Source organism: Cupressus sempervirens, chromosome 8 (genome assembly GCF_028749045.1).
Source record: "Cupressus sempervirens isolate cs-2001-9-10 chromosome 8, ASM2874904v1, whole genome shotgun sequence".
In the NCBI taxonomy this organism is placed as follows: domain Eukaryota; kingdom Viridiplantae; phylum Streptophyta; class Pinopsida; order Cupressales; family Cupressaceae; genus Cupressus; species Cupressus sempervirens.
The window spans coordinates 371690549-371703586 of record NC_143125.1 but is presented as its reverse complement, the minus strand read 5'-3'; positions in this window follow the sequence as shown (position 1 = coordinate 371703586).

Here is a 13038-nt window from a genome sequence, read left to right as displayed (position 1 = left end):
AAACGGACGTGAAGAGTGTCTTTTTACATTTAGACATTCATGAGGAGATCTATATGGAGCAGCCTAATGGTTTTTTGCAGGACTCTTCATTGGTATATAGGCTTTGAAGGTCTTTATATAGTCTCAAACAAACCCCTCAAGCTTGGCATCAGAAGATGGATTCCTTTTTGCTTGCTTCATAGTTCACTCGGTGTCATTCTGATCCTATAGTTTATATTTAGCATCATGGGGCTCACTTATTAATACTTGTTCTTTATGTAGATGATCTCATCATTACAAGTAGCTCATCCTCCATGATATAGAGTGTTCAACAAGCCTTGGGAGAGCAGTTTGAGATTACAGACCTTAGATTTCTACACTATTTTTTGGGCCTACAAGCTGTTCAGTCTTTAGATGCGATAGCCATACTCTAGCAAAAGTATTCTCTTGATATGCTTCAAAGATTCAGCATGCTTGATTGTAAGCCTTCTCCCACACCTTTTTAGTTAGGTGTTGTTTTTTTTACCACTTGCACTACTCCTACAATGGGTTCCATTTTATGCAGACAACTTGTGGGTAGTTGGTTGTACTTGACACACACATGTCCTGATATTTCCTTTGTGGTTGGACTTGTCTCTTAGTTCTCACGTGATCCACATGAGAGTCATTGGTAGGCTTCCAAACATATCTTGAGGTACATTAGGGGTAATACATGTTATGGCATTCACTACAATTAGGCGATCTTTACCTTGTTGGTTACACATACTTAGATTGGGTTGGTGATATTGGTGATCACAAGTCTACTTCTAGATTTGTCTTATGTCTTGGTTCTAGTCCTATCATATGATCTTACAAGATCCAACATGATCATGCTTCATCATCTACTAAGGTAGAGTACAAGGCAGTTGTGTAGCTACTTAGGATGTTGTGTGGCTTTGACAATTGATGACAAAGCTTAGATTTTGTGTGGCTTCGACAGTTGATGATAAAGTTTGGATTTCCTCCTGATAGTCTCACCTTTTTGTAGTGTGACAATGAGAGTGCTATACACATTTTCCATAATCCAATTGAGCATTAGCAGGCCAAGCACACTGAGCTTCACATGCACTTCATTAGGCATTTGATTCTAGATGGCACTTTGAGTATGGAGTATATTCCCATTGTTGAGCAAGTTGCAGACATCTTCACTAAAACTTTTGCATCCCTGCAATATCTTCAACTATGTTATATGCTTGGGGTGAAGGAAGTTGTCCTTGGGGGATCTCAGTGATGAGTCCTTCCTTCCTTCTTTAATTTCTATCTCTTTTTGGAGTAGAGTTTTTCCCACTAGGTTTTCTCTATTTCTCCATTTCATAGAGATTTGGTTGTGGTTGGTTACCTTGTCAGGCTTTGTTGCTAGGACCCAAGTTTTCTTTCAGCATTCCATTAGTTTCCTTGCTTTTTCTAAATTATTTATAGCTGTATTGCTACTCATCTTAAGGTGAGTATTAGAGTAAAGCAATAATTTCATTTCATTTATTAAAGTAATATTACTCCCTTCTTAAGATTTCACTTTATGTACTTTGCATTTCCATTTAATAACTAATTAGTAATTATTAAATGTGATTTACTTCTTAGGTTTTCCCTTTTAGGTTTTCGATATCATTCTATAAGGATTGATCTTTTGTAAATATCTCATATTCTTTTCAGTCTAATAATACAATTTGCATATTCTCAAAGAAAAATTGTTGCCTCTTCTTTACTTTTTCTTCTTTATGATAGGTTATTGCATACATGTATTCTTTAGGCTTTGTGGATTTGTATTTCTCAAATCCTTCAAGATCAACCCCACAGCTCCCACGAATCATCTGCATGCAAACACCTATCATAGAAAGAGAGAAGCAAAAGCTATGGAGGCTGGAATTCCTAGATCTACAAATGAGACTTTCTTGATAAGTTAAAAAAAAGAAATTGCTATTAATCAAAAGTGAATGAATTACAAAGAGATCAATCCTTATAAAAGAAGATAAAAATCCTAACAAGTAACTAACCTAGGTTGCATGATAATAATTTATAAAAGAATTAATTATTGTATGCCCAAAGTTTAGCTTAAGTGAAATAGAGTTAATAAGTGACTTAATAATTAAATCAATATGATTTAATTAATAAGTAAATACTTTATTACTCTAATACCTCTCCTTAAGATAAATTTAGGGAGTAGCTAAAAGCCTAGAAACTACTACTGAAAGTAAATTTGGGTCCTGACAACAAAGTCTGATGAGGTACCCAAGCACAACCAAATCTATAAAAAGAGGAGAAATGTAGAAAATTGCATGGGAAAAACCCTACTCCAAAAGGATATGGAAATAATGCTAAAAAGAACTAGTGAAGGATTGAAAAAGCCTCCAAACTAGGGAATGTCCCAGGAGATAGGAACACGAGATAATCATGAAGAACACCACTGAAGCATGAAGATGCAAAGCTCTATCGAAAGTAACTACTATTCTTAAGAACCTCCACTTAAATAGAACCTAGCCAAGTAGAGAAGACTATAATCTGCATCGAATTAAGAGGCACACAAAGGAAAATAATTGAATTTGAAGATATAGATGGCATGAAACACCAAATCTTGAAGAGTTGATCAATCGAACATGGAAGGTTACATCCGAAGTAGGAATGAAAAGAAGAGTGTTTATATGGTAAATGATCCATCTCATTGAAATGTATAGGTACTCAACCATTGCATCTGCCTATTACATAGGAACAAAAACTAAATACATAGCTCAATCCATTAAACCAAGGAAGCATAAGAAATAACAATAGAATCCCCCTAATGCAGACAAGGGTGAGGTGATAGACCATTGGAAAAGTGGGCCAAAAGAACTACATGTCAAGGAACCATGATCAAGATACACAAAAGAATACATATGTAAGTACTGAGGTGATCAATTGAAGACACATCATGAGCCTAATGTCACAAAATGGAAACTCACTAGATAAAGGAAGATGGAAAACAAAGGCAAAACATCACCCCCCTATAGCACTTTAATCATAGTAGTGCATGTACAATAAGGCACAAGATATGGTGAATCCCAAGACATAAGGCTAATACAATAGGTAGTATAACCCATGATGAATCATCTGAAGCAACATAATCGATCCTCGAACCTAAAATAACTAACATATCTATTAGAATGCAAAAATGAAAAATACTAAATAGAATTTGTCTGGAGCAGAATCTAGAAAAAAAAAGCATCACTAGAAAGAGCTCTAAAAGACCTTTCCACAGATATAAAGAATTCCCAAATTGGAGAATGGATGCTCAAGATGTCTCCTAGAGTGCAAAATAGAACCTCTAACTTTGACTACATAAAATGGAAACCAAATATCATCAAAAGTCCAAATAGACTGCACCATCATGACAGGCTCAGAATCAACTTTTCGATTATATCTTGTTTATGAAAAACAAATTTCAGATGAGAAAGTTACGACCAAAAAACCACAGGTAGGTCAAAAAAGAGCTAGAAGGACAAAATAAAAAAGCACTGCCTCAAGATCCATGCCAAAATATCACGAAAAGCATATTCACTAGTACTATAAATTACCTTGGGATACATGCCAAAATACACTAGTTGTTGTGTCATAATGCCTCATTTTGCGAGCAAAATTCTTGATTTTTAAACCAAAAATCTCATTTTGTGAGCAAAAATCTTGATTTTTGAGAAAAAAAAATCTTGATTTCTATTTTGAAAATCACTAAATCACTGCCTTGAGAAACATGGCCAATTTGGGAGCAATATTGTTTTGCCTTAGATTTCAATTGCGTCCAAATTAGACAAATTTTATATGGAAATAAGAGTTTTTGGGTGCTTTGATATCAACGACGTGGTCTGTTTGGGCTCAAAGTACACCAAAAAAAGATGACCCTTAGATCCAATACAAAAATCCTTTGAAAAATCAAACCCTCTGAAAGAAATATCACACATCTGAAAGCCAAGCCAAACCTCTCATAAATAGAAAATGGTCATGAAGATCTGGAGCTCTAATACCATGTTGAAGATTGATAGAGATCAACCCCACAACTCCCAAGATTCTTCTGCATGCAAATACCTATCACAAGAAGAGAGAAGCAAAAGCTATGGAGGCTAGAATTCCCAGATCCATAGATGAGACATTCTTGATAAGCAAAACAAGAGATTATTATCAATCAAAAGTAAATGAATGAATTACAAAGAGATCAATCCTTGTAAAAGAGATAAAAACCCTAACAGGTAACTAACCTAGGTTGCATGATAATAATTAATAAAATAATTAATTATTATATGACCAAAGTTTATCTTAAGTAAACTAGAGATAATAAGTGACTTAATAATTAAATCAATATGATTTAATTAATAAGAAAATACTTTATTACTCTAACATCAACTTTGTTGTATGCTTTTTCGATATCGAGCTTAATCATCATACAAAGGTCAAAATTAATTTGGGTAGAGTGAATAAGTTTTTGTGCAATGATAATTCCTTCAGTAATGGATCTATTAGGAACAAAACCTACTTTTTCTTTAGATATGATTTTGGGAAGCGAGAGCTTTAATTTATTAGCCATAATTTTTTAGAAGATTTTATAAAAGGGTTATTGTAGGATATGGGTCTAAAGTCTCCAATAGATTTGAAGTTATACTTTTTAGGGATAAGTGTATTAAAAGTGTTATCAATCTCGTTTAGGAAGAACCTTTACTTTCTAGTATCCTCGATAGCTTTGTAAAGATCGTGTCCAATGATATCCCAACACTTTTGAAAGAACTTAAGGTTAAAGTTGTCTAATCCTAAGGCTTTATTCAAATTCATTTGAAACACCATGATCCTAACTTCTTAAAAGGAAATAGCTTTATTAATATTTTTATTATCCTCCTTGGTTACAAGGTTTGGGATGGAAGAAAACAATTTAGTTTATGAATCCAAGTTAGAATGGTGTTTCTCGTTATTAATATTTAGGAAGGAATAAACAATTTCATTAGATATCTCTTTTGGTTGCTTGAAAACTTCACCTTTACTATTTTTAATTCTAGAAATCCTATTACCTACTCTTCTAAACACAATACTATTGTGGAAAAACTTAGTATTTCTAACCACTTCTAAAAGTCAAATTTCTCTAGACTTCTATTTCTAGAATATTTCTTCCTTGGACAAAACATCTTCAAGATTGACAAGTAGATATTTTTCCTTTAGGAAACCCTCATTATCCATACCTTCCTTAATAAAAATATTCTTTAGATTCATTAATTCTTCTTCAATTGCTAGTTTATCATCAAAGATATTGTTGAAGTGCTCTTTATCTTAGGTAATTAATTTAGTCTTAATGTATTAAAGTTTAGAAATGAATTGAAACATCTTAGAACCATCCACTTCACACTCCTCCTATCAAGACTTAACCAAATTTAAAAAATCCTTATTCTCTAGCCACATATTTTCAAATCTAAATGAAAATTTAGCTTTAGAGAGAGTTTTAGATATATTAAGTTTAACTAGAAAATGGTATGATCTGGAATGGTTAAGAATTTTCGGTTCAAGAATTAAGTCAAAAGATAGCTAGAACACCTCTAGACAAAAATCTATTTAATTTTTCAGAGATGCTACTAAGTCTTTCCTTCTATTAGTCCAAGTGAAAATTTCCTTTTTTGTTTAAATTCCTAATAAGTTATTGTTAGCTACCCACTAACTAAAGTCCTTTTGGGCTTGAGAAATAAAATTACTCCCTCCTTTTTTCTCAAAGGAATCTAAGATAGCATTGAAGTCAGCCCCAATGATAAAATTCTCAAAAGGGCGGTGGAATAATAAGGAAATAATTTGGTTCCAAATTGTAGCCTTATACCTAGTATTATAATCACCCAAAAATGGGCATCTAGACTATGAGCCCCCTTTCTAGCATTTTCACATAATTTATCTAATGCTTATTGTTGATCAAATCTCCAAAAATCCATTTATTTGATTTTATCCTATAGTTTGACCACTTTATCCTAAGTTCATATTTAATTAAAAGAACATGTCTCCCTTTTAATTAAATAAAATTCCCCACTCATGTCTTATCCTAAATTGCACACACAAAAGCATTTCCCTTATTTGAATATAAAAGAAAAAACATTTTTGTCCCACATGAGGGACAAAAGTCAACTCTTCATTATGATTAGTGGAAATGCTTGTGCACATGGATCACTCCCACTTTCAAACTCCAACCTTAATCATATGCATCTTGCCTCATGATCTCTATCATCCATTTCTCTTGAAAAGGGAGAGCTCTCTCCTCACTTCACAACTCCACTCTTTTACTAATGTTGTGCTGCAGGATTGAAAATCTCATACTTGTGGAGCTCCTCTTCTTCTATTCTTTATTCTTCATGCTTCTCATTCATTCTAGCTCTATCCATGCTTATAGCTTAAATCATCTAGTCTAAATAGGGGTTTTAATACTTATTTTCTAGTTTAACTTGCATTCTACTTTCTCATATTTATCTTTCATTTGCATTACATTCATTCTAGATTTTTGGATATTGGCACTCTTATCACTACTCTTTGAATCTTTCATTCTATGGTGCACCTTATAAGGGTTTTCATAGCTAGGTTCAATTGAGAGTCACCATCTCATAGCTCTTGCGCAACATAGATAGGAAGCTATAATCCACCTCTTGAGGTGTCCTCTTTTATGGGTATTCTTGAGAATAATGGTTTATAGAAGTGTGACACTTTTTGTACACACATTTTTGGCACCCACTGTGGGGGTTGAATCAAGTTTCTAGCTCCATTTATTTTCATTTTAGTTTTGTTTCTCATTTCTAGTTTTTTACAGCAACATATTATATCTAATCAAGTGGTTTTGTAGGGTTCTCACTTTGGTTTTAAGGCTAACCCTTGTGCAGATTGGTTTGAAGACCAAAAACTCTAGATTTTAAAATATTTGATCATATCTCCTAAACTGCTTGGAGTTTGGTTTCGAAATTATTTTTTCAAGTTGGTGATGCATCCAAAATGTATCAATCTAATTTTTAGATTTATTTGAGTTGATCTGCGTTAGTTGTGATTTTTGTTTTTTTTCATAAAAAGTCATTTTTGGTCACAAATTAGAGAACTTTTCAAAAAACCTTACATTTTTTGAAAGGTTCTTAAATTCTAAAAGGGCTTTCTTCTTTGTGTTTTGAATTTAAAACTCATATGAGGGCTCAATAACTCAATTTGTAAAAACTAGTTTGTTTTGATAAAATGAGTCCCTAGGGCACAAATGAAGAGATATTGCTAAATTTCTTGCATTTTTAGAAAGCTCTTTCATTTTCAGAAAGGGTCTCTTCTTTTTATTTCTATTTTTCAATCTAAAATCATAGTAAACAAGTCCAATCTTGTTGACCAGGTCAAAAGCAAAGAGTAAAAATGAGAGCATTTGTGATTAGCTTGCACTTTGTTTGCATACACTTGGTTAACAAATAATTTTTTGAGATAACTAATCACATTGTGTTGTAGGTCTTACTTGGTTATTATGCCCTAACCTTGGTTGTTTTGTAGGAAGTTTCTCATTTCATTGCTAAAAAGAATGCTTGTTAAAGATAAAAATTGTGAAAAGGGCTACTAACACTTGTTTGCACGACTGCCCAAAGAAAATAAACAAACAAACCAAAAGTGTTTGTGTGCTTTATTTATTTTTATGTGCAACATTAGACTAGTTTTTTTTAATTTATAAGTACATAATTACTTACTTTACTAAAGTTTTTCACTTGATAGGAGAGTATGCTCTTCACCTTTGGGTGAATCAGAAATCTTGACCCATTTGGTATGCCAAGGTGGAGTAAGGGGTAAATGAGCATTGCTTAGTTTGTTTGGGGTAAACAATTGGAATAGGAGAGTATGCTCTTCACCCTTGCACTAAATAAGAAATCTTGACCTCCAAAACTAGATCCATTTTGTGTAGTCTAGAATCCTTTAGAGGGCCTACTCTTGAGCAATCAAAAAGAACAACCCAAATGGGGACAAACAAACCTGGCTATTCCAACCTAGGACACAAAACCTTGGTAGACATAGTACTTGTCTTCATCTAGTGGAGGTACTTGTGAGATTGTGACCATGAGGGGAAATCACTAGGTGGGAATGCTTAAGGCACTCTTGTGGTTGCGAGGTCTATTACTTATCATATGATAAGGTGTCCTGTATTGGGAGCAAGAGGAGTGCTATGAATAGAAGCCCTTCCTAAGAACCTAGGATTAGAGACCACTCTATTTTCCCACTCAATATCTTGGTGCAAGGATCTATCCTAGTGGACTACCCTGATCACCCCAAGATTTGACTCACCATATGTTTTCCTTTAGATGTGGGTAACCCATCTATGACAAATCGAATATCTATTGTGGGAAACCACTTTATGTGAGGAAAGGGAGCATCAAGTTGTGGGCCAAGGTATTGAGTAATGAATTGTGTCCTTTAGGTAGATATTGCTTGATGTGTTCTCGAATGTGCTAGACCTATAAAAATCTTTTGAACATACACATGATGATAGTTCTAGGGTTTTCCTTTTTACATCTCACATATGCTTATACCATGCAAGGTTTCTTTGTCTCTTGCTTGATTGTTTGAAGACTACTCCATGTTTCACTATCTTTCTTAGAAAAAAAAATTGCTTTTGAACGTCAAACTTTCTATGTTATCAACTATTGTCAAACTTTGTCAACCAAGTCAAAACATCAAGTGCAAACATTTGTTTGTGTTGCTTTCTAGGGGGGAGTCTCATCATTTGACTTCGATTTTCTACATTTCTAGTGTTTGAACATGCTTGAATTGGTTCTTTGGTCTTATCACTCTTGGTCTTTTTCACCTTCTTGGTCTATGTCAAGCTACTAGGACCTTTTTGGCTAAAACGATTACCTTTATCTCTTCACTACACTCTTTGATTGGGAAAGTTGTTCACTTGCCATCTCTTTTTCTTTATATACTTTTTTATTTGGGTGTCTTGCCTAGCTCTTGACTTGAGTCACCAGTGTCGTAAGTTTCTTGGACACTTTTCTTGACAAGTCACTTGTTCATTACAGCCTCTCTTTGACAGGAGAACACTCTACCTCTCTAGTTTGGATATCAAGTTATCTTGTGTCACTTTATTAGCTTCCTCTAGTCTCCTTCATGCTTGATTTTATATATACCACTATGGGCTTCAAACCTTGTGCTACCAAACCTCAACCAAGTCTAGATGATCATGAGTTCTTCCATGCCACTAAAGATTTTCAAGACCTATACACTTGATAAAAAGAACTAGAAGAAATAGACGATCTGGTTTACCTTCATCTCACTAGGTGCATGATAGAATAAAGTCTAAAATTGAGAAAAGGTTAGAGGAAAGAATGGAATCATCACATGAGCTTCCCTTAAGCTCTCAATATACACATGAATCATCTTCTTCTAGGTATGCATGCTCAAGACATCAATCATCTTCATCTTCTAGTTCCAAAGACCTCTTTAGAGAGCAAGAAAATGATAGCTCCCCAGAGCTTATGCCGAACTTTCATGACATGTCTATCTTTGACCAATATGATGAAGGCATGGATGCATGCTAGTCACTTGAGAAACAACAAGAAGATCCTAGACATACTTTTGAGAGAACTTTACTCTCTTGGAATATTCTTATGATGCTAGTTTGCAAATGCTTCTTGCTAATGAAGTCATCACATTGCCTAAATCTAGCTCATATGGAAACCCATTCTTGGATATATATTGTTCTTATCATCAACAGAATGAGCATAGTACTAAAGATTAGATATAATTGAAACATAAAATTCAAGATCTCATTGATGATGGGATTGTTGATACCTCTAATGACTCATGTGGTGAGGATACTTCTCTTGAGCAAGATCATATTAATGAACCTATGTCAAGTGATGGTTTTCTTAACACCTTCACTTCTTTTAACACCCATGGACCTCCTAAAGTGTCAAAGCTTTCCAAAATGCCTCCACCAAACAAAGAGCCTAATTCTTTCCGCACTAATTATGGATATTGTCAAAGGCTACCTCTAAAAGAAACTCAAGCTAATCTTCACTCAATTGCATTTTTTTTCTGTGATTCTAAGATTAAAGAACCCTAATATTCATGCACTACTATGCCTACTTTGACAACTACTTCATTCTCTCTTCATACTCCCTTGTCCTTATAAGTGGCTCCGTGTCAAGAGGACTCTAAAAATATAAGGCTATAAATGTTAAGAAAGATCAAGATCAAGCACCATTTCATCTCCTTCAATATGTCACCCCTTCATATCCTATGTCTTGTCTAGCTCCTAAGCATGATGATGAAATCACTTCCAATAGTTTCACTAAGCTTACTTAAAATTATGAAAAAAGTGCTCTTTCTATACTATCCAAAGAAAATTATCAAGATCAAAGTATCCCTTCTTGTTCTACTTCTCTATATCCACTTCAAAAATATGTTCATGCTTCAAATTATCCTATCAAAGAAGTTGCTCCTATAAAATCTACTCATGAGTCTATTGATGGCCTTGGTCACGTTGCTCACTCCAAAGATGCTGATATCATTATCCACTATCACTTTGCATCTTCTAAATCTATCCTTGGTCCTTATCCATCTAAGCCAAAGTATTCAAACTTTCCATCCATATTGAGACCTTATGTTCCTTCATCTCCTACACTTTCCACTTCTATATCTCCTATTGTACCTCAGTATCAACAAAGACATTCGTCCTTGAAAAATATCCATCCACTCAACCATCTAAACTAGTCATATCAGCCTTAACCATCCATAAGTTCCAAGTTTGTTGGAAGCAATTTGGATGATCAACATATGAAATACAAGAATATATTGACAAATAAACATCACTACTTGTCATCTAATTGACATGTGGATAGAAAGAAAGAAAAATTATTCAAGAGGCCACAAAGGTCAACTACCCAAAGAGCTAAATCAAATCAAATATGGGTTCCTAAACCCATTATTGAAGAAATGTGTTCTAAAACATCCAAAGGAAAATCTAAAGCTATATGGATTCCCAAGTCTCTCTTGAAAGACTTGAATATTGACCATAAATCTAAGTTGACATTCAAGCTTCCAAGGGCTTCCACTCCATCTTCTTCAAAACATCTTCCTTAGAAGCTTTCAAAGTCGTCCACTCCATCTTCCTCCAAGATTACTCTACCACTTCATACATCTAAACCTCAAGCTATTTCCTCCATGATCCCTTCATCATTCCATCACCCTTTATGGTGTGTTTCAATGTCAATCTTGCCCACTTTTTTGTCTACCCTTATGCAATCCTTTCAAGCCTACACTTACATGCCATATATCCATACTCCTACAATCCTTTCAAGACATGAATTCTTATCCTCCATATACTTATCCTACTACCATCTCTCTTCCTTCACCCTATCAACATCTTTGAGCATACTTATTTATGGTATTGGTTTATCAAGGCTTATCTTTCCTATAGGAGCACTATCTAAATTTAAAAATCTTGATCTCTTTCTAAAAATCAAAAATCCAAAAAAAAGGGAAAAAGACAAAGAAAAAATGTGCCTTGGTGAAAACCACTTTTTGTGTCACCCTGGTAGCAAAAGTAAAGAGAAATGAATTCGTCCTATGTGAAAATCACTTCTTGTAGCACCTTGGATAAATACCATGATGAAAACCTAGTAAACAAGCCTCATGCATAGTTCTTCCATCATCCATCTATTCCCTCTTCCTCTTTGATCTTGACAATATTGAGCTATCCTTGTGTATTGGCAATCTTATCCACTAGCTTCCCTGTTGTGGTTGCTCATTCATTCATAGACTTCATGTCTAGCTTCATTCTTATTTCTCTATCTCATCACTATTCTTATTTCTCTACATTTTGCAATTTCCCTTCACAAATCAAACATCTCATTTTCCCTTTTGCACTTCTCCAACATTCATTGTCGATTGATTCCTTTCATTTTCCTTTATATCTCTCCATATTTCTCCATGTTGCATGCCCATTACTCAATGTTATATATATATATATATATATATATATATATATATATATATATATATATATATATATATATATATATATATAGTTTTTAAAAAAAAAATTCTAGGAGTTGTGTCTTTTCATAATATAATAATAATATTTTATTTTTAATATAATTATATTAATAATTAGGTTATAACATATTACTAATATATTTCTTTTAATATATTATTACATTGAGAAATTATATATTGTTCTTAATAATATATTAACAATTTATCATAAAGAAACTTTTATTGTTTATTTAAAGAAATTAATATACAACTTTTGATTGATATAATCTTTCTATTAAAATATATCTTAATATATATTAGATTGTCATGTCATACTTTAGTATTGTTATTATAGTACAGTATATGTATGATACTATTATATAATATATTATACCAAAGCCTAGGTTATTTATTATTATTATTAAGATTAACTATTATTATGTGTTAATCATGAGTAGATTCGAACCCAAGACCTCCCTAGTGAGAGGCTCGCAATTTACCGATGCGTTGTAGGCTCTTGCCTAGAATATATTATATTATTGTTAACATTATATATTTATAATTATATTTATTCATCATGAAATTATAATATGTTTATATATAGCCATTTACTCTAATAATTTAATTTATTTATTTATTTAAAATAATTCACCTATATTACCATAATAGGGGACATGACAGTCCACCCTTCCTCAAATTGCTTGTCCTCAAGCAATGACCATTTTACTCTAAACCTTTCTTGTGAAGTCAATATACAGGTTATACACTAGGATGAAAGAATACATAAGGTATACATGCAGTTAATGATGTAATGCATGAAGTAAATATATGAGTACTTGTAGACATGAAGAAGACACATTAATGCATGAAGACACGAAGTATACATGATGAAGACACATTAATGCATGATGATATGAAGCATACATGATGGAGACACACAATACACATGTTATGCAATTCCTTTATTGTGAACCTGCAACCACAAAATCATTAATACACATTCATATACCTGTACCAAGGAAACAAGTTAGTACATATAAATATACTTTCAAAAGA